The sequence below is a fragment of the Schistocerca serialis genome, chromosome 6, assembly GCF_023864345.2.
Source record: "Schistocerca serialis cubense isolate TAMUIC-IGC-003099 chromosome 6, iqSchSeri2.2, whole genome shotgun sequence".
In the NCBI taxonomy this organism is placed as follows: domain Eukaryota; kingdom Metazoa; phylum Arthropoda; class Insecta; order Orthoptera; family Acrididae; genus Schistocerca; species Schistocerca serialis.
In genome coordinates, this window is record NC_064643.1 from 561,193,103 (window position 1) to 561,217,026 (window position 23,924).

The following is a 23,924-nucleotide window of genomic DNA, read 5'->3' on the forward strand; positions in this document are numbered from 1 at the left end:
AAAAGGATATTCTGATACCTAAGAGGGACTTCAAACAACGAATTAGGATACCATAGAGGAGGAAACGCAAAACTAGAAGGCTACAGCGATACAGACTGGGGTAGTGAATTGGGTGATAGGCACTCCACTATTGTCTGCTGCTTTAAATTAATGGGGAGGCTCATTTCACGGTCCTGTCAAAAGCAAAAAACCGTTGCATTGAGTGCTGTAGAGGCCGAGTATATGGTGCTATCTTACACCACACAGAAAGCATTGTAGCTAAAACATTAGTGCATGAAATGGAACCCAATTTAATAGTGGAACCCATAACGCTCTTCTGTGACAATGAAGGAGCTATTAACCTACCTAAAAATGATGTCACTAGTGCTAGAACAAAACTTATTGATACGAGGGTAATCCCGAAAGTATGGTCTCCTATTTTTTTTATAAGTACAGAACTCTGTTTGTGTGGCAGTTGGTCACACTGTTATGAAGAGTGTTTCACATGCTGTGTTTACTCAACTGTCACGTGTGACGAAGCCTGGGCATTCTACTTTACACCTGAGACGCAGCAACAATCACGCCAGTGGCGGCATCCTTCTTCGCCAAAGCCACGTAAATTCAAACAAACACAGTCTGCCGGTAAAGTCATGACAACCGGTTTTTTTGGTATCGGAAATGGGTATTGTGGGTCGACTTTATGCCCACTGGGACCACAATTGACGCTGACAGCACTGTGAGACTCTGAAAAAACTCGAACAAGCAATTCAGAACCGGAGAAGAGCAATGTTGAGAAAGGGCATACACATTCTCCATGACAGCGCTCGCCCACACATCGCTCGGCAAACCATTGCTCTCCTGCAACAGTTTCAGTGGAACATAATCACCCATCTACCCTGTAGTCCTGACTTGGCGTCCAGTGACTATCACCTGTTCCCTAGGTCAAAAGAACATTTGGCCAGAAAGCGATTAAGCTCCGACGACGAGGCGTAAGAAGAGGTTCATAACTTTCTGAACAACATGGCGAATAGCTGGTATGACATGGGCATACAAAAACTGCCATAGCGTCTACAAAAATGCATCGACAGAAATGGTGATTATGTTGGAAAATAGCTAAATGTTCAAGCTGTAAACTGATGTAAACCATTGTAGAAATAAACAGGTCTATGTACTTATAAAAAATAGGAGACCTTACTTTTTGGATTACCCTCATACAGGGACTGCTTTTATTTGGGACCACATACAGCGACAGAACATCGCTGTGGAATACCTGCTTACAGAAGACATGTTGGCTGACCTTCTGACAAAACCCTTTGACAAAAAGAAGTTTGAAAAGATTGTGGGTCTGTTTGGTTTATCTTGTGAAGGCAAGCCACAAAATATATGTTCAAAAGGGGGGTGTTGGGACTGTGTGAACAATACATTTCGTGTGAAATATGGAATATAATAGACCTCTCAGGTGCTATTGTACTCTCTGAGTTTTCATGTATGTAATGAATGTTGGTTGATTGTTGTGTTCAATGTATTTTACCTAGAAGTGCAACTATAGTTACTGGTACTAAAGGTGTTTTACTTGCTATTACTTATTTACCTGTGTTGACTCTGATACACTAGGAGTGCTACAGTCGACCTCTGTTCTGTATCGTAATACGGGCCTCGGACTTCCGATATTTTGGTGTTCTCTGATGATGAGGATGTTGGTAGACCCATGTTAATTCCGCTCTTCTACTGATGTATTTTGTTGTCAACATTGCCAGATCTTCCACTTTGTCGGAAGATCTTCCTATTAGTTGTGTTCAGTCGGAAACAAGATTTCCCTCTGAAATCTTTCGTTTTTTAATTTTTCTTTATAAATTAATCTTTAATGACGTAGTACATGGTACTACATATATGAAGTAACACCGATATTTGTATGAATCCTCTGCTTGTTCTTGGTAATCGCTGATGACCAGAAAAAACAAAGCCAGTTGCAACTGTATACAATTTCTTTTCTTTGAAAGCATCTCAGTTTAGGTAGCTACTTAGGATGAATGTTAAATAGTTAATTATGGATACAAGTAGTGATTCTGATGCCTCACTGAGGGTGGTAAGACGTAAACAGACAAAATACAGCATGGAATAATATAAAAAATGGAAAAATGAGCCTGGCCTAGCGGTTCTAGGCGCTACAGTCTGGAACCGCGCGACCGCGACGGTCGCAGTTTCGAATCCTGCCTCTGCCATGGATGTTTGTGATGTCCTTAGGTTAGTTATGTTTAAGTAGTTCTAAATTCTAGGGGACTGATTACCTTAGAAGTTAAGTCCCATAGTGCTCAGAGCCATTTGAACCATTTTATTTGATTTTGAAAATGAGCCTCTTTTCATAGGTGGTTAAGTAAAAGTAATAGGGTTCCTTTTTTTGTTTACACAATTCTTCCATGTGTGACCAACACTTGAATTTGACATTCGGAAAAAGTGATGTGAAGAAACATATCACAACAAAGAAACATGTGAAACAATGTAGTACTGTTGTGAAAATTTTAATATAATTGAGTGCCTTCTGTGAGTGTTAAATGAAATTAAGTGAAAATATCAAGGAAGGTGATATATGTCTCGCTAGTTTTGTTTTTAAAGTGATGTACCAGTAATAACTGTAGTTGAGCACTTACCCAACCAGATAAAGACAGTGTGCGCAGACTCTGAAACTGGAAGGCACGTCTGGTGTAAGAGATCAAAATTTACAGTTCTTACAAATAAATCTGGAAATTGGACATCTATGATTCTGCTGTTTGCATACACAACTCTGTATCTGAGATTTTATTATTGCAGGTAGTAGCGAGCAAGCAGTTGTCGATGTGAGTCAGAAATGGTTAGATCCAGGTTGTGGTTGAGAGAAGCCATGTGATATGAGAGATTGCAGCCTACCATGATTGTGCTTGTACTGCCAGAGGAGACTTTAGTATTAATTGAGAATCTGTTGGTAGGCTGACTTATTGCTGCACATTGTTATTGGTTGCTTGTACACTGGAAGGATTTTCTCAGATTTGTGTATGGATACACTCAGGGTAATATCTGTATCTTTGTTGTGGCCAGAAATGTGTTTATTGAGTATAGACATTTTGGAATAATTAAAAGTCTGTGTAAAGTTTGCCAGCAGTTATGTCATATATAGTAAATTAAAAGTTTTTATTGATTTCTTTCATTTTTCTTTACATCATTCAATTTCTATGTATAAAAGTATGGCAGTATTGTTGCAATTAGTTTATGCATTGCACTCTGCATGGATCACAGTATTGATTTTTGAAATACACTCCTGGAAATGGAAAAAAGAACACATTGGCACCGGTGTGTCAGACCCACCATACTTCCTCCGGACACTGCGAGAGGGCTGTACAAGCAATGATCACACGCACGGCACAGCGGACACACCAGGAACCGCGGTGTTGGCCGTCGAATGGCGCTAGCTGCGCAGCATTTGTGCACCGCCGCCGTCAGTGTCAGCCAGTTTGCCGTGGCATACGGAGCTCCATCGCAGTCTTTAACACTGGTAGCATGCCGCGACAGCGTGGACGTGAACCGTATGTGCAGTTGACGGACTTTGAGCGAGGGCATATAGTGGGCATGCGGGAGGCCGGGTGGACGTACCGCCGAATTGCTCAACACGTGGGGCGTGAGGTCTCCACAGTACATCGATGTTGTCGCCAGTGGTCGGCGGAAGGTGCACGTGCCCGTCGACCTGGGACCGGACCGCAGCGACGCACGGATGCGCGCCAAGACCGTAGGATCCTACGCAGTGCCGTAGGGGACCGCACCGCCACTTCCCAGCAAATTAGGGACACTGTTGCTCCTGGGGTATCGGCGAGGACCATTCGCAACCGTCTCCATGAAGCTGGGCTACGGTCCCGCACACCGTTAGGCCGTCTTCCGCTCACGCCCCAACATCGTGCAGCCCGCCTCCAGTGGTGTCGCGACAGGCGTGAATGGAGGGACGAATGGAGACGTGTCGTCTTCAGTGATGTGAGTCGCTTCTGCCTTGGTGCCAATGATGGTCGTATGCGTGTTTGGCGCCGTGCAGGTGAGCGCCACAATCAGGACTGCATACGACCGAGGCACACAGGGCCAACACCTGGCATCATGGTGTGGGGAGCGATCTCCTACACTGGCCGTATACCACTGGTGATCGTCGAGGGGACACTGAATAGTGCACGGTACATCCAAACCGTCATCGAACCCATCGTTCTACCATTCCTAGACCGGCAAGGGAACTTGCTGTTCCAACAGGACAATGCACGTCCGCATGTATCCCGTGCCACCGAACGTGCTCTAGAAGGTGTACGTCAACTACCCTGGCCAGCAAGATCTCCGGATCTGTCCCCCATTGAGCATGTTTGGGACTGGATGAAGCGTCGTCTCACGCGGTCTGCACGTCCAGCACGAACGCTGGTCCAACTGAGGCGCCAGGTGGAAATGGCATGGCAAGCCGTTCCACAGGACTACATCCAGCATCTCTATGATCGTCTCCATGGGAGAATAGCAGCCTGCATTGCTGCGAAAGGTGGATATACACTGTACTAGTGCCGACATTGTGCATGCTCTGTTGCCTGTGTCTATGTGCCTGTGGTTCTGTCAGTGTGATCACGTGATGTATCTGACCCCAGGAATGTGTCAATAAAGTTTCCCCTTCCTGGGACAATGAATTCACGGTGTTCGTATTTCAATTTCCAGGAGTGTACAATCAAGCTGAACTTTCAGAGATGTGACGAAAGATGCGTCTCGTAAGTTGCGCCACTAAAAACTGGGAGTTTACACATGTAACTGGAGTATGCCGCTAGCTGTGGCGACACCTTCGTTGCAGGTGTGATCCCGGCTTTATTAAACCTTCGATTTTATTTTTTTGGATCTGGCAACACTGGTTGTTGTGGTACAAGCACAGTGCGATAAGTGTGATCTCTGAGATGTGTACACTGCGTGTGAGAGACAGTGGGAAGTGGGAACGTGTTGTTTGTGTACAGGCGAGGAGGACTTGTTATTAATGTTATGCAGTAACAGGCTCAGTATTTTTTACTGTGTAGGTGTCAACTTGTGTATAGAGGTATGTTGCATTTATGCTTTGTTTTTTTGTTCTTTTGGTTGGCAGTAGCACGTGCTAACTTATGTTGACATGATAGATCTCTCAATATTCGACATAAGCTTAAACCGTGATCCATTGTCTGTAGTAGATGAATAAGTTAAAATTTGCACCTGTTGAACGCCCTTTTCATCACTTAATGCATCAGATCCTATTTGACGTCACAAATTTTCCTTGGTTTGCTTGGCACCACATTTGAAAGTGTTAGAATCAAAGTAATTTATCTGCATAGAAATAATTACTAACTTACTGAACTTGGTGTTCAGTCCAACAGTTTGTGGTTGCTCTCGGCCGCTGTTTATTACCAAGACGGTTAGCGTTACTTACCCGTTGGCGTAGTAAACATCATTTTACAAAGGAAATGTGACACGATTACCAATGAACTGCTAACAGCTGAAAACTTCATAGTCCGAGGTTCGAGAGAGGCATGCTGTCATCATCGGATCTTATGCGTTAAAATATTACTATTACTAAGTGAGCATCGTTTACCCTCCATGGCCGAATAGATTACATCACATCTTAGCATTTATATTTTTGAAACTACTACTAAAACTAAGATAACGGACAAGAAGCATTACACAACACTGATGTTATAAATAATGGTAGTAAACAACATTGTACAGCTCTTAAATGTTTCCAGTTTGTGGCTTCACATGTGATGGTATCATGTTGACCAGTTTAGAACCTTGCTCATAGAGAAAAATTCATTTACAGAGTATAGTGGCTGTTGATTGAGCGCACTCATTAGTCTATTTCAAAAAGAATATTGGCATCCTGTAGTGCCTCAGCTGAATTTCTACGCTTAGTCATTAATGTTGTATCATCTGCAAAGAGCAGAGCATGGCTGTCACATCTTAAGTCATTGACCAATATTAAAAACAGCAGATGGACAAGTATGGAGCTGTGTGATTCACAGTGTTCAAGTGCCTTTTCACAAGACATTGCTCCCTGGATACAGGGACGGATCACCATGCAGTTTGGTCCCTTCCCCCCTCTTTAAACCAACCAACTTGGATACAGACACTTTGCCACCAGTCTCTTAGGTAAGATGACAGTTTCAAAAAGGGACACCCTTTATACTGTAAGAGTTAATTTTTCTAATAGTATCTTACAAAAAATGCAATCAAATGCCTTGTTTAGATCACAAAGAACTGAAGCCCTGCAGTTCTTTTCTTCAAATGCATCCACTATTTTTGTTATTACACCAAGCATTGTAGTAAATCTACATTTCCCTCTTCAAAGTCCTTGTTGGTTGTCCAGGAACAGGCTGTTGTCTTTGAAATAACACAACAGTTGTTTCGTCGTTATAGTTTCAATCACATTCGCTAGTATAGGTATTATGGAAATTGGTCTATATCTGGCTGGACTGTTACGATCACTTTGTTTATACACTGGTACTGTCTTTGCCGGTTTAAGAAGTCTGCAAAAATACCAACCCCAAGGCACTGGTTAATGGCAGCAACCAAGGTTTCAGCGATGTCAAATACTGTTTTCTTCAATTCAGCACACATCATGCCATATATAGGGTGGAGAAAAATTGTCACGAAATTTCAACCCTGGATAGCTGATGCCAGTAGGAACCAAAATTACTTATATTGTGTTGGCTGACAACACACAATTTTTGAACTACGCAAACTTGGCACCATGCATTCCAATTGGCTGTGGGATTGCCATGTTACCGGATGCTCCAGACAACACATGACTGTGAATGCTTTGCCTGCCGGAGATCGTGATGTATTTGAGGTGGCCCCCATGCTCTGTGGTAGTGCACCAGCCTTCCACTCTTGAGGCGAATCTGCCGGGATCCCGACATATCCATTGTAGTGTCATGATAAGACGTACCGGGAACAAACCCATCAACACCTGCCAGTTCGCATACAGAAAGTCTTTTACAAATTATGTCAGTTCTGAGAAGGGCCTTTTTTCTAGCTAGGACCTTCTTTACTTAAAGCAGATGCTCGAGCTGGCAATCCTCGGATGCAACACAAGCTTTGTAATGTCGAACAATGTTTCGCCAAACTCTTTCAAAGATTCCTGGCATAGCTCTGATGTGATTGGTGGCATGTTGAATGCGATCCATTAATTCCTCTTCATTTCTAGGTGGGTCGTGTCTGGGTGTTTGAACTGGAACCTCGAAGAATCCCCACAGTAAAAGGTCTGGTGGCGTGAGGGCTGGTGATTGTGGGGGCCATGTCCTATGAGCACCTCTGACAATTACCAGGCCATCAAAGAGATCGTTTAAATATCCATGCACAGCATGACTTATGTGCGGGCACCCCATCGTGCTGCAAGCGTATGCATAGCCCTATGTCCAGGGGAACATCTTCAAGTAGGCCGGGTAGAGTTTCTTGCAAGGCATGATGGTAATTTGCCCTGGCAAGTCGAGGAGGTAGATGGACTGACCCAATCAAATGGTCACCCACAGTGCCTGCCAAAATGTTGAGCAAAAATCGTTCCTGGTGTCTGTGGACTTATGTGACATGAGGATTTCCCCTTGCCTAGTAATGAATGTTTTGAGTGTTGTAAAGGCCATCCTGATGGAAGGTGCAATTGTCGGTAGACAACACAGTGGCAGGGAAGTCGGGATCTCGTGCAACATGTCGCAGAAACCAATGGCAAAACCCTAGCCTGTCTTCATTGTCCGCCACAGGATTTTGGCCTTGGGCAGGGTGGAAACTAAATGGATACTGTCCCGTCATTCCTCAAAACAGTCTCTCCAAATGCAATATCCCATTGTGTTCAAGGTCTTCCGGCATCACCATGATATCCTGCAAGCGAGCCTTTTTCGCCAAGTAGCCGGTGAATTGCTGTAAATGGTTGCGGGTGTGGGTGGTGTCTTTTTGGGTAATGTTCCTCATACGACTGTCGAACTTCATGCACATTACCGTCAGCTAGTCCATAAATAAAAACCATATCTCATTGTTCTTCAAATTAATACTGTGCTGCCATGCTTACTGTATGAGTAAATCGCAGGTGACGTGTGTGCTCCGAAGCGAAGCTTACATGTGAATGCCTCTGACATGAGGTGGTGACATACAGCATTCTACCAATTGACACGTGTGTGTATCACGTTGGAGCAGTGAAGGTGGGAGGGATGTTTGCATGTGTGAACTCGGACAACCATAGCACTGCCCGTCAACCGACGAAGGGCAAAAGGGCAATCCACTGCCAATTGGAGTATGTGGCACCAAGTTTCCATAGTTTAAAAATTGTATGTTGTCGACCTACACAACATTAGTAATTTTGGTTCCTACTGGCATCAGTTATCCAAGGTTAAAATTTTGTGACACTATTTTTCTCTGGTCTTTACATCTTTGCAAATGGAGCATTTAAAATCTTTCATGATTTTTACTATGTCCTCTGGGAACAAGACTTCTGGTCAAGTGACTACAGGGCTATAAACACAAAATCAAATAGGGGTAATGCAGGAATAGGTTTAATAATGAATAGGAAAATAGGAATGCGGGTAAGCTACTACAAACAGCATAGTGAACACATTATTGTGGCCAAGATAGATACAAAGCCCACACCTACTACAATAGTACAAGTTTAATGCCTACTAGCTCAGCAGATGACGAAGAAATTGAAGAAATGTATGATGAAATAAAAGAAATTATTCAGATAGTGAAGGGAGACGAAAATTTAATAGTCATGGGTGACTGGAATTCGTCAGTAGGAAAAGGGAGAGAAGGAAACGTAGTAGGTGAATATGGATTGGGGGTAAGAAACGAAAGAGGAAGCTGCCTGGTAGAATTTTGCACAGAGCACAACCTAATCATAGCTAACACTTGGTTCAAGAATCATAAAAGAAGATTGTATACATGGAAGAAGCCTGGAGATACTGACAGGTTTCAGATAGATTATATAATGGTAAGAGAGAGATTTAGGAACCATGTTTCAATCTATTGGTTATGAACTGTAGATTAAAACCGAAGAAACTGCAAAAAGGTGGGAATTTAAGGAGATAGGACCTGGATAAACTGACTAAACCAGAGGTTATACAGTGTTTCAGGGAGAGCATAAGGGAACAATTGACAGGAATGGGGGAAAGAAATACAGTTGAGGAAGAATGTGTAGCTTTGAGGGATGAAGTGGTGAAAGCAGCAGAGGATCAAGTAGGTAAAAAGACGAGGACTAGTAGAAATCCTTGGGTAACAGAAGAAATATTGAATTTAATTGATGAAAGGAGAAAATATAAAAATGCAGTAAATGAAGCAGGCAAAAAGGAATACAAACATCTCAAAAATGAGATCGACAGGAGGTGCAAAATGGCTAAGCAGTGCTGGCTAGAGGACAAATGTAAGGATGTAGAGGCTTATCTCACTAGGGGTAAGATAGATACTGCCTACAGGAAAATTAGAGAGACCTTTGGAGAAAAGAGAACCACTTTTATGAATATAAAGAGTGCAGATGGAAACCCAGTTCTAAGCAAAGAAGGGAAAGCAGAAAGGTGGGAGGAGTATATAGAGGGTTTATACATGGGCAATGTACTTGAAGACAATATTATGGAAATGGAAGAGGATGTAGATGAAGATGAAATGGGAGATATGATGCTGCGTGAAGAGTTTGACAGAGCACTGAAAGACCTGAGTCGAAACAAAGCTCCAGGAGTAGGCAACATTCCATCAGAACTACTGACAGCTTTGGGAGAGCCAGTCCTTGACAAAACTCTACCATCTGGTGAGCAAGATGTATGAGACAGGCGAAATACCCTCAGAGTTCAAGATGAATATAATAATTCAAATCCCAAAGAAAATAGGTGTTGACAGATGTGAAAATTACCGAACTATCAGTTTAATAAGTCACGGCTGCAAAATACTAACCCGAATTCTTTACAGACGAATGGAAAAACTAGTAGAAGCCGACCTCGGGGGAGATCAGTTTGTATTCCGTAGAAATATCGGAACACGTGAGGCAATACTGACCCTACGACTTATCTTAGAAGCTAGATTAAGGAAAGGCAAACCTACATTGCTAGCATTTGTAGACTTAGAGAAAGCTTTTGACAATGTTGACCGGAATACTCTCTTTCAAATTCTGAAGGTGGCAGGGGTAAAATACATGGAGTGAAAAGATATTTACAATTCGTACAGAAACCAGATGGCAGTTGTAAGAGTCGAGGGACATGAAAGGGAAGCAGTGGTTGGGAAGGGAATGAGACAGAGTTGTAGCCTCTCCCCGGTGTTATTCAATCTCTATATTGAGCAAGCAGTGAAGGAAACAAAAGAAAAATTTAGAATAGGTATTAAAATCCATGGAGAAGAAACACAAACTTTGAGGTTCGCCGATGACATTTTAATTGTGTCAGAGACAGCAAAGGACTTGGAAGAGCAGTTGAACGGAATGGACAGTGTCTTGAAAGGAGGATATAAGATGAACATCAACAAAAGCAAAACAAGGCTAATGGAATGTGGTCGAATTAAATCGGGTGATGCTGAGGGAATTAGATTAGGAAATGAGAGACTTAAAGTAGTAAATGAGTTTTGCTATTTGGGGAGCAAAATAACTGATGATGGTCGAAGTAGAGAGGATATAAAATGTAGACTGGCAATGGCAAGGAAAGCATTTCTGAAGAAGAGAAGTTTGTTAACATCGAGTATAGGTTTAAGTGTCAGGGAGTCGTTTCTGAAAGTATTTGTATGGAGTGTAGCCATGTATGGAAGTGAAACATGGATGATAAATAGTTTGGACAAGAAGAGAATAGAAGCTTTTGAAATGTGGTGCTACAGAAGAATGTTGAAGATTAGACGGGTAGATCATGTAACTAATGAGGAAGTATTGAATAGGATTGGGGAGAAGAGAAGTTTATGGCACAACGTGACTAGAAGAAGGGATCGGTTGGTAGGACATGTTCTGAGGCATCAAGGGATCACCAATTTAGTATTGGAGGGCAGCATGGAGGGTAAAAATCGTAGAGGGAGACCAAGAGATGAATACACTAAGCAGATTCAGAAGGATGTAGGTTGCAGTAGGTACTGGGAGATGAAGAAGCTTGCACAGGATAGAGTAGCATGGAGAGCTGCATCAAACCAGTCTCAGGATTGAAGACCACAACAACAACAACAACAACAACAACTCTGTGATCTTCCACCTTGTCAAGGCGTAACTGTTGCTAATGCTTTATATTGCTTGTAATATCAATTTCTAAAATTTATTACTCCAGCCACATTATTCCCAACAACATCAATAAAATGTTTGCTAAAATCATCAGGGCTGCAAGCATTTAATGGGGAAACGGGGCTTTTCCTGTGTTCTGTAACTGATGCCTGCTTTGCATGGGTCGTGGGCATCAGAAAGGAACCTAACATTATATGGCTGCTTCTGCTTCCTTCCTTTACATTCTTGTATCTTTCAGATCATAAGAATGAAACATATCTTTGGCCCTGGCAGCTGTTGCTGTTTTAGCTGAGTCATATGGCAGCAAAATAATACACTTAATGTTTTCCAGCTTGGGAGTGTACCATGGTTTATCTCTACCTATTTTTATTTTACTTTGAAGTGTATCTCAGGGATTCTTTATCACTACGGATGGGAAACAGTTGTCAAAATTTATTTTGAGGAGCTGGAAAATACATTTAAGAGCATCACTTGGTTCCAATCCTAGAACTTTAGACAATATGTTGTAATTTTTTAAAGCATATGATCCAATAATGACAACATGATTGCTGAAACCCATCAAACAATAAGAATACATGTTTTAGCGATGTTGGCTTGTGAAGTTTCCATCAGTTATTGCAGATCACCACCATACAATTTCAGGAATATATTATAATTATATGTGTTCTGTACTGCCCATGACTTAGCCTGTTTGATTTTTTTGCTGATATTGTAGTTAGTTGAACCTGTGACCATTACAAAATAAACAAACAGCTATACTTAACTGTCACAACTGAATATATACAGTGTTTTTTTTGTGCCATATGTAATCATTTCATGTTATGATGCATAGTCCTTATCACTACTCTTGAGTTAGGGTTCAGTACCATTTTATGATCAGTAGAGTGCAGTCGTATAAATGCAACCAGTGATGATGATTCTGCAAATACACAGTAATATGGTTTTCACTTTTTGTTATTGCTTGGGTGTACTAATACCATTTTCTGGTTTTTTTAGACAGACTCTTGTCCAAATACACATTCCAGTCTCAGATCTCATGGATGTAAACCTATGATTTTGTGGTGTTTTAGTGGTGTATGCATTTGCACAATTAATTTTTTGTTTGGGACCATTGTAGGTATGAGTTCTGTAACCTATTCAGCCAATGCAAATTACTGTTCGATAAGAAGTACCTAACACATTTTTGAATGTGTTTTGCTTCCCCTTTGAGGCTGCATCTCAGTCATAAACCCTAAGAAGATACTTATCCGTGTCAGAAATATATTCAGTCTTAAGAAATTTCTCATTTTCAGAAATGCTTTTCCCTCTGTTATCAGCCTACATTTTGTATCCTCCCTATTTTGGCAGTTGTAAGTTGTTTTGCTGCCCAGTTAATAAATTTTTCAAAAGATATATTCTAGAATAGTATCCAACCTGAGCAATAATGATATCCTCGGTACATATACACCAACATGATTACTCTGCAATTCAAAATTAAGTGCCTGGCAGAGGGTTCTGTGAAGCACATTCAAGCTATTTCTCTAATGTCCACTCACCAGATATGAAAAGCATTAAATAACAAAATTGTGCTATTTGGCATTTTATGTGACTTATGTAAGGCATTCGGCTGTGTTAATCACAATATTTTCCTAGATATACCAAGATTTTATGGGCTTGATGGTATAGTGACACTGTGGTTTGTCATATCTTTCCCCCTTACTGGTTGAGAATAGTGTTGCAATCTCCAGCTGGGGTGGCCGAGCGGTTCTAGGCGCTACAGTCTGGAACCACGTGGCCGCTACGGTCGCAGGTTCGAATCCTGCCTCAGGCATGGATGTGTGTGTTGTCCTTAGGTTAGTTAGGTTTAAGTAGTTCTAAGTTCTAGGGGACTGATGACCTCAGAAGTTAAGTCCCATAGTGCTCAGAGCCATTTGTTGCAATCAGTCCAAACATTCATACGGCAACAGATGTAATAGCAGGCTGAATAATGTCCAAAAAAGTATTATTGAGTCTTTTCTGCCACCAAAATTTTTGATCACTTACCCAGTGATGTATAATGTCTGACAGAAAGCAAAGTAAAATTTGAAAACAGGCTGATAAAGTATCCTGTTGACCAATCCTGTTCTGTAGTATGAATTCTATTATTGTAATGTGTAAAAGGTGTGGGTAGGAATTACTAACTCACATATGTATGCTTTAAAAAAAATTAAAAATAAAAACACATGCAAATGATGTACGTGTAACCTTTTTTTACAAAATAATTTGTCATATGAATATAAAATGACTCATTCCACATCATTATGATTTATCTTGCAAGTGATTCATGGAACGTGGAACTAGCCAAACTACTTTTAATGTCTCGTTTGCTAATCTGATTCTTTCAGCAGCACATATTTTACTATTCCATTAATGTTGACGATAAAAATGTCAGTGAATCAAACATAGAATATATATATTTTCCAATTATTCCCTTGTAGGAGAGGATGTGAACTTGACAGCTTCACTTGTTTTCTTTTTTTCCTTCTTCCCAAAACCTCCTTATTAATTCCTTGTGTTTTTGCTTCCTTTGGTCTGTCCATTTTTTCCCTATTTCTTTTCTTGAGATTTGTTCAATTTTCCAGTATCTAATTTTACTTTTTTTAATTGTTCTTTGTCCATAATTCCTTCTGAAATTTTCAGTCATTCCAGGTTTTCCTGTGTTCTTTTTTTCCTTCCAACTAGCCTTTAATTTGCTGCATTAATGACGTTAAAAAATGTTTTAGTGAGTCTGTTTTCACCCATCCAAACACGTGACATCTTTTCCCAAATTAAACTGTTTTTCATAGAGTTCGTCTGTAGGTTGACAAACCCAAGTTCCAGCTTGGAGAACAGTACCATAGGTTTTTCTAAGAACTTTTTATTCTTGTTTCTAAATTTCAAGACTTTTTGTCAACCTTCTAATTACTGTGGATTTTGCTGCATACAAGGCTTCTTCTGAAATAATCATTGAGTGAACTGGCGCAGTGGTTAGCACACTGGACTCGCATTCAGGGGACAATGGTTCAATCCCGCATCTGGCCATCCTGATTTAGGTTTCCCGTGATTTCCCTAGATCACTTCAGGCAAATGCTGGGCTGGTTCCTTTGAAAGGGTATGGCTGATTTCCTTCCCCATCCTTCTCTAATCCGAGCTTGTGCTTTGTGTCTAATAACCTTGTCAACGGGACATGAAACACTAAACTCCTCCTCCTTCCAAAATAATCATGGTATAGTGTCATAGTTTTGCATTATGAGGTACCATTCTTTTGTGGTAGTGATTCCTTGTCAGATTGATGAAGACCGTGTTCCGTCCTGTGGGCTGGATGGCCTCTCCTAAGTACATGAGGTGAGAGACCTGTGGGATTTTTCCATCCTGTGCTTCCAGTGATGGTTTTCCTGTTGATTTGGTGTCTGTATCCTGAGATTTGTTTTTTTTTTTTTTTTTTTATAGGAAATTTGGAGACTGGTTTTGTAGATTTCATGGTAGTTTGGTTTTATCATTTTTGTTTGTTAATGTAACCATGTCATCTACAAAGGCCAAACGTTACACAGTGTCTCTTTTTCCTTTATTTAATTTGGATACATTTGATGTATTTTTGCCATTCTGTGATTATTTTTTCCAGTGAGTAAAAAAATGTGGTATTCATATGACGACATTCTGGCTAGATACAAGATTTTTTTCTGTAAAAAAATACTGTTTGCATTCAAGATTACTTTTAAAGTATAGAGAGAGTAGTTGAGGAGAAACATCTTAGATCTACATTTCAAAACACCTCTGCTATCTGTGAGCCATTTTATTTTAGGTAAATTATAAACCACTTTTACAATTGCATGTACCACCTTTTTCTGTGCCAAAGATAGATTCACTATAGGGTAGAGTTTCTTGCAAGGCATGATGGTAATTTGCCCTGGCAAGTCGAGGAGGTAGATGGACTGACCCAATCAAATGGTCACCCACAGTGCCTGCCAAAATGTTGAGCAAAAATCGTTCCTGGTGTCTGTGGACTTATGTGACATGAGGATTTCCCCTTGCCTAGTAATGAATGTTTTGAGTGTTGTAAAGGCCATCCTGATGGAAGGTGCAATTGTCGGTAGACAACACAGTGGCAGGGAAGTCGGGATCTCGTGCAACATGTCGCAGAAACCAATGGCAAAACCCTAGCCTGTCTTCATTGTCCGCCACAGGATTTTGGCCTTGGGCAGGGTGGAAACTAAATGGATACTGTCCCGTCATTCCTCAAAACAGTCTCTCCAAATGCAATATCCCATTGTGTTCAAGGTCTTCCGGCATCACCATGATATCCTGCAAGCGAGCCTTTTTCGCCAAGTAGCCGGTGAATTGCTGTAAATGGTTGCAGGTGTGGGTGGTGTCTTTTTGGGTAATGTTCCTCATACGACTGTCGAACTTCATGCACATTACCGTCAGCTAGTCCATAAATAAAAACCATATCTCATTGTTCTTCAAATTAATACTGTGCTGCCATGCTTACTGTATGAGTAAATCGCAGGTGACGTGTGTGCTCCGAAGCGAAGCTTACATGTGAATGCCTCTGACATGAGGTGGTGACATACAGCATTCTACCAATTGACACGTGTGTGTATCACGTTGGAGCAGTGAAGGTGGGAGGGATGTTTGCATGTGTGAACTCGGACAACCATAGCACTGCCCGTCAACCGACGAAGGGCAAAAGGGCAATCCACTGCCAATTGGAGTATGTGGCACCAAGTTTCCATAGTTTAAAAATTGTATGTTGTCGACCTACACAACATTAGTAATTTTGGTTCCTACTGGCATCAGTTATCCAAGGTTAAAATTTTGTGACACTATTTTTCTCTGGTCTTTACATCTTTGCAAATGGAGCATTTAAAATCTTTCATGATTTTTACTATGTCCTCTGGGAACAAGACTTCTGGTCAAGTGACTACAGGGCTATAAACACAAAATCAAATAGGGGTAATGCAGGAATAGGTTTAATAATGAATAGGAAAATAGGAATGCGGGTAAGCTACTACAAACAGCATAGTGAACACATTATTGTGGCCAAGATAGATACAAAGCCCACACCTACTACAATAGTACAAGTTTAATGCCTACTAGCTCAGCAGATGACGAAGAAATTGAAGAAATGTATGATGAAATAAAAGAAATTATTCAGATAGTGAAGGGAGACGAAAATTTAATAGTCATGGGTGACTGGAATTCGTCAGTAGGAAAAGGGAGAGAAGGAAACGTAGTAGGTGAATATGGATTGGGGGTAAGAAACGAAAGAGGAAGCTGCCTGGTAGAATTTTGCACAGAGCACAACCTAATCATAGCTAACACTTGGTTCAAGAATCATAAAAGAAGATTGTATACATGGAAGAAGCCTGGAGATACTGACAGGTTTCAGATAGATTATATAATGGTAAGAGAGAGATTTAGGAACCATGTTTCAATCTATTGGTTATGAACTGTAGATTAAAACCGAAGAAACTGCAAAAAGGTGGGAATTTAAGGAGATAGGACCTGGATAAACTGACTAAACCAGAGGTTATACAGTGTTTCAGGGAGAGCATAAGGGAACAATTGACAGGAATGGGGGAAAGAAATACAGTTGAGGAAGAATGTGTAGCTTTGAGGGATGAAGTGGTGAAAGCAGCAGAGGATCAAGTAGGTAAAAAGACGAGGACTAGTAGAAATCCTTGGGTAACAGAAGAAATATTGAATTTAATTGATGAAAGGAGAAAATATAAAAATGCAGTAAATGAAGCAGGCAAAAAGGAATACAAACATCTCAAAAATGAGATCGACAGGAGGTGCAAAATGGCTAAGCAGTGCTGGCTAGAGGACAAATGTAAGGATGTAGAGGCTTATCTCACTAGGGGTAAGATAGATACTGCCTACAGGAAAATTAGAGAGACCTTTGGAGAAAAGAGAACCACTTTTATGAATATAAAGAGTGCAGATGGAAACCCAGTTCTAAGCAAAGAAGGGAAAGCAGAAAGGTGGGAGGAGTATATAGAGGGTTTATACATGGGCAATGTACTTGAAGACAATATTATGGAAATGGAAGAGGATGTAGATGAAGATGAAATGGGAGATATGATGCTGCGTGAAGAGTTTGACAGAGCACTGAAAGACCTGAGTCGAAACAAAGCTCCAGGAGTAGGCAACATTCCATCAAAACTACTGACAGCTTTGGGAGAGCCAGTCCTTGACAAAACTCTACCATCTGGTGAGCAAGATGTATGAGACAGGCGAAATACCCTCAGAGTTCAAGATGAATATAATAATTCAAATCCCAAAGAAAATAGGTGTTGACAGATGTGAAAATTACCGAACTATCAGTTTAATAAGTCACGGCTGCAAAATACTAACCCGAATTCTTTACAGACGAATGGAAAAACTAGTAGAAGCCGACCTCGGGGGAGATCAGTTTGTATTCCGTAGAAATATCGGAACACGTGAGGCAATACTGACCCTACGACTTATCTTAGAAGCTAGATTAAGGAAAGGCAAACCTACATTGCTAGCATTTGTAGACTTAGAGAAAGCTTTTGACAATGTTGACCGGAATACTCTCTTTCAAATTCTGAAGGTGGCAGGGGTAAAATACATGGAGTGAAAAGATATTTACAATTCGTACAGAAACCAGATGGCAGTTGTAAGAGTCGAGGGACATGAAAGGGAAGCAGTGGTTGGGAAGGGAATGAGACAGAGTTGTAGCCTCTCCCCGGTGTTATTCAATCTCTATATTGAGCAAGCAGTGAAGGAAACAAAAGAAAAATTTAGAATAGGTATTAAAATCCATGGAGAAGAAACACAAACTTTGAGGTTCGCCGATGACATTTTAATTGTGTCAGAGACAGCAAAGGACTTGGAAGAGCAGTTGAACGGAATGGACAGTGTCTTGAAAGGAGGATATAAGATGAACATCAACAAAAGCAAAACAAGGCTAATGGAATGTGGTCGAATTAAATCGGGTGATGCTGAGGGAATTAGATTAGGAAATGAGAGACTTAAAGTAGTAAATGAGTTTTGCTATTTGGGGAGCAAAATAACTGATGATGGTCGAAGTAGAGAGGATATAAAATGTAGACTGGCAATGGCAAGGAAAGCATTTCTGAAGAAGAGAAGTTTGTTAACATCGAGTATAGGTTTAAGTGTCAGGGAGTCGTTTCTGAAAGTATTTGTATGGAGTGTAGCCATGTATGGAAGTGAAACATGGATGATAAATAGTTTGGACAAGAAGAGAATAGAAGCTTTTGAAATGTGGTGCTACAGAAGAATGTTGAAGATTAGACGGGTAGATCATGTAACTAATGAGGAAGTATTGAATAGGATTGGGGAGAAGAGAAGTTTATGGCACAACGTGACTAGAAGAAGGGATCGGTTGGTAGGACATGTTCTGAGGCATCAAGGGATCACCAATTTAGTATTGGAGGGCAGCATGGAGGGTAAAAATCGTAGAGGGAGACCAAGAGATGAATACACTAAGCAGATTCAGAAGGATGTAGGTTGCAGTAGGTACTGGGAGATGAAGAAGCTTGCACAGGATAGAGTAGCATGGAGAGCTGCATCAAACCAGTCTCAGGACTGAAGACCACAACAACAACAACAACAACAACAACTCTGTGATCTTCCACCTTGTCAAGGCGTAACTGTTGCTAATGCTTTATATTGCTTGTAATATCAATTTCTAAAATTTATTACTCCAGCCACATTATTCCCAACAACATCAATAAAATGTTTGCTAAAATCATCAGGGCTGCAAGCATTTAATGGGGAAACGGGGCTTTTCCTGTGTTCTGTAACTGATGCCTGCTTTGCATGGGTCGTGGGCATCAGAAAGGAACCTAACATTATATGGCTGCTTCTGCTTCCTTCCTTTACATTCTTGTATCTTTCAGATCATAAGAATGAAACATATCTTTGGCCCTGGCAGCTGTTGCTGTTTTAGCTGAGTCATATGGCAGCAAAATAATACACTTAATGTTTTCCAGCTTGGGAGTGTACCATGGTTTATCTCTACCTATTTTTATTTTACTTTGAAGTGTATCTCAGGGATTCTTTATCACTACGGATGGGAAACAGTTGTCAAAATTTATTTTGAGGAGCTGGAAAATACATTTAAGAGCATCACTTGGTTCCAATCCTAGAACTTTAGACAATATGTTGTAATTTTTTAAAGCATATGATCCAATAATGACAACATGATTGCTGAAACCCATCAAACAATAAGAATACATGTTTTAGCGATGTTGGCTTGTGAAGTTTCCATCAGTTATTGCAGATCACCACCATACAATTTCAGGAATATATTATAATTATATGTGTCCTGTACTGCCCATGACTTAGCCTGTTTGATTTTTTTGCTGATATTGTAGTTAGTTGAACCTGTGACCATTACAAAATAAACAAACAGCTATACTTAACTGTCACAACTGAATATATACAGTGTTTTTTTTGTGCCATATGTAATCATTTCATGTTATGATGCATAGTCCTTATCACTACTCTTGAGTTAGGGTTCAGTACCATTTTATGATCAGTAGAGTGCAGTCGTATAAATGCAACCAGTGATGATGATTCTGCAAATACACAGTAATATGGTTTTCACTTTTTGTTATTGCTTGGGTGTACTAATACCATTTTCTGGTTTTTTTAGACAGACTCTTGTCCAAATACACATTCCAGTCTCAGATCTCATGGATGTAAACCTATGATTTTGTGGTGTTTTAGTGGTGTATGCATTTGCACAATTAATTTTTTGTTTGGGACCATTGTAGGTATGAGTTCTGTAACCTATTCAGCCAATGCAAATTACTGTTCGATAAGAAGTACCTAACACATTTTTGAATGTGTTTTGCTTCCCCTTTGAGGCTGCATCTCAGTCATAAACCCTAAGAAGATACTTATCCGTGTCAGAAATATATTCAGTCTTAAGAAATTTCTCATTTTCAGAAATGCTTTTCCCTCTGTTATCAGCCTACATTTTGTATCCTCCCTATTTTGGCAGTTGTAAGTTGTTTTGCTGCCCAGTTAATAAATTTTTCAAAAGATATATTCTAGAATAGTATCCAACCTGAGCAATAATGATATCCTCGGTACATATACACCAACATGATTACTCTGCAATTCAAAATTAAGTGCCTGGCAGAGGGTTCTGTGAAGCACATTCAAGCTATTTCTCTAATGTCCACTCACCAGATATGAAAAGCATTAAATAACAAAATTGTGCTATTTGGCATTTTATGTGACTTATGTAAGGCATTCGGCTGTGTTAATCACAATATTTTCCTAGATATACCAAGATTTTATGGGCTTGATGGTATAGTGACACTGTGGTTTGTCATATCTTTCCCCCTTACTGGTTGAGAATAGTGTTGCAATCTCCAGCTGGGGTGGCCGAGCGGTTCTAGGCGCTACAGTCTGGAACCACGTGGCCGCTACGGTCGCAGGTTCGAATCCTGCCTCAGGCATGGATGTGTGTGTTGTCCTTAGGTTAGTTAGGTTTAAGTAGTTCTAAGTTCTAGGGGACTGATGACCTCAGAAGTTAAGTCCCATAGTGCTCAGAGCCATTTGTTGCAATCAGTCCAAACATTCATACGGCAACAGATGTAATAGCAGGCTGAATAATGTCCAAAAAAGTATTATTGAGTCTTTTCTGCCACCAAAATTTTTGATCACTTACCCAGTGATGTATAATGTCTGACAGAAAGCAAAGTAAAATTTGAAAACAGGCTGATAAAGTATCCTGTTGACCAATCCTGTTCTGTAGTATGAATTCTATTATTGTAATGTGTAAAAGGTGTGGGTAGGAATTACTAACTCACATATGTATGCTTTAAAAAAAATTAAAAATAAAAACACATGCAAATGATGTACGTGTAACCTTTTTTTACAAAATAATTTGTCATATGAATATAAAATGACTCATTCCACATCATTATGATTTATCTTGCAAGTGATTCATGGAACGTGGAACTAGCCAAACTACTTTTAATGTCTCGTTTGCTAATCTGATTCTTTCAGCAGCACATATTTTACTATTCCATTAATGTTGACGATAAAAATGTCAGTGAATCAAACATAGAATATATATATTTTCCAATTATTCCCTTGTAGGAGAGGATGTGAACTTGACAGCTTCACTTGTTTTCTTTTTTTCCTTCTTCCCAAAACCTCCTTATTAATTCCTTGTGTTTTTGCTTCCTTTGGTCTGTCCATTTTTTCCCTATTTCTTTTCTTGAGATTTGTTCAATTTTCCAGTATCTAATTTTACTTTTTTTAATTGTTCTTTGTCCATAATTCCTTCTGAAATTTTCAGTCATTCCAGGTTTTCCTGTGTTCTTTTTTTCCTTCCAACTAGCCTTTAATTTGCTGCATTAATGACGTTAAAAAATGTTTTAGTGAGTCTGTTTTCACCCATCCAAACACGTGACATCTTTTCCCAAATTAAACTGTTTTTCATAGAGTTCGTCTGTAGGTTGACAAACCCAAGTTCCAGCTTGGAGAACAGTACCATAGGTTTTTCTAAGAACTTTTTATTCTTGTTTCTAAATTTCAAGACTTTTTGTCAACCTTCTAATTACTGTGGATTTTGCTGCATACAAGGCTTCTTCTGAAATAATCATTGAGTGAACTGGCGCAGTGGTTAGCACACTGGACTCGCATTCAGGGGACAATGGTTCAATCCCGCATCTGGCCATCCTGATTTAGGTTTCCCGTGATTTCCCTAGATCACTTCAGGCAAATGCTGGGCTGGTTCCTTTGAAAGGGTATGGCTGATTTCCTTCCCCATCCTTCTCTAATCCGAGCTTGTGCTTTGTGTCTAATAACCTTGTCAACGGGACATGAAACACTAAACTCCTCCTCCTTCCAAAATAATCATGGTATAGTGTCATAGTTTTGCATTATGAGGTACCATTCTTTTGTGGTAGTGATTCCTTGTCAGATTGATGAAGACCGTGTTCCGTCCTGTGGGCTGGATGGCCTCTCCTAAGTACATGAGGTGAGAGACCTGTGGGATTTTTCCATCCTGTGCTTCCAGTGATGGTTTTCCTGTTGATTTGGTGTCTGTATCCTGAGATTTGTTTTTTTTTTTTTTTTTTTATAGGAAATTTGGAGACTGGTTTTGTAGATTTCATGGTAGTTTGGTTTTATCATTTTTGTTTGTTAATGTAACCATGTCATCTACAAAGGCCAAACGTTACACAGTGTCTCTTTTTCCTTTATTTAATTTGGATACATTTGATGTATTTTTGCCATTCTGTGATTATTTTTTCCAGTGAGTAAAAAAATGTGGTATTCATATGACGACATTCTGGCTAGATACAAGATTTTTTTCTGTAAAAAAATACTGTTTGCATTCAAGATTACTTTTAAAGTATAGAGAGAGTAGTTGAGGAGAAACATCTTAGATCTACATTTCAAAACACCTCTGCTATCTGTGAGCCATTTTATTTTAGGTAAATTATAAACCACTTTTACAATTGCATGTACCACCTTTTTCTGTGCCAAAGATAGATTCACTATAGGGTAATGCAGGACATTTCCCCTTCTAGTGGTGTACGTGTGAATATTTCTGTTATTTTATTTTTAACTCAGATGGGTTTTTGAAAGCAGATTTCATAACTGAATACATGTAGTATGAGAATGTGGCTAATATTCCAAGCTGCTTAGAGACAGGCTTGCGAAATTTATATTAGTGAAAGCTGCTCATAACTCTAAAGTGAGAAGTTACCCCTGAACATTATTCCAGTGAATGAAAATATGTTATCTTACAGACTTCTTTTGATTACCAACAAAGTTGGCAATTATTCTTATGACAGATGCAACTGAACCTAAACTCTTTTTCTGCTTTCAAGTTTTTATCAATACGCATACCTAAGAATTTAGAATATTCAACCCTGTTTATTATTTTTTGTTGGCACACTATGTAAATAGGTGGTGAGATGGATAATCTATGTTTTTTCCAAAGTTTAAAATTAAACCCTTTGTACAAAATCAAACAGTAATTTTCACAAACATATTGTTTATTATTTTCTGTGTTGATGTTTTTTAGCTTGTCTTCAGAAGAATGGTTGTACCATTTGCAAATGGGGCTAATTATGGATCTAATACAAATGAAATGGTGGATCATTAACATAAACCAAGAACAGGATACTGAAGATTGTAGTACCATACATTGACTTTGACTTAGGACATCATCAAGATGACAGACATACCAGTTTCAAGCTTATACAATATGGCAATCATGATATGACATTACACATGCTGGTAGGCACAAATAATATGCAGAATATTTCATTGCAGAAATAAAGTGAAACTAGCAGAATGACACTGGAATTGAGGGCTTTGGCCTCACGTGATCTGTATAGTGCAGACAAACACACACACACACACACACACACACACACACACACACACACACACACACACACACAGCTCCAAAAACTGGTACCAGGTATTTCACTTTATCTGTTTAACTCAAAGTAAGTCCACAATGCTACAAAATCACACATAACTTTACACATAGGGTATTAAGCACTTCTATTGATTTATATAGCTGACACAAAGTTTGCATTACCACAACATCAAAATCAATGATACACCTGATACAAAAATGTAACTCCAGCAATTTAGGTGGAACATACTCCATGTTACCTACCAATCACAATCCAGCATAATTACCTACCACTAATAACATAACCCAAAAATTTGGGGAAAAATTGCATTAACA

General features: G+C 39.9%; 1 protein-coding gene across 1 annotated transcript in view; it reads left to right on the forward strand.

The window, feature by feature from the left end:
• The first annotated feature begins 4,944 nt into the window (after positions 1-4,944).
• Positions 4,945-23,924, forward strand: part of LOC126484985 (probable RNA-binding protein CG14230) — a 90,754-nt gene continuing 71,774 nt past the window's right edge. The window contains 2 exon segments of the mRNA XM_050108591.1: positions 4,945-5,050; positions 23,247-23,461. The gene's annotated coding sequence lies outside the window, so the exon portion shown is untranslated.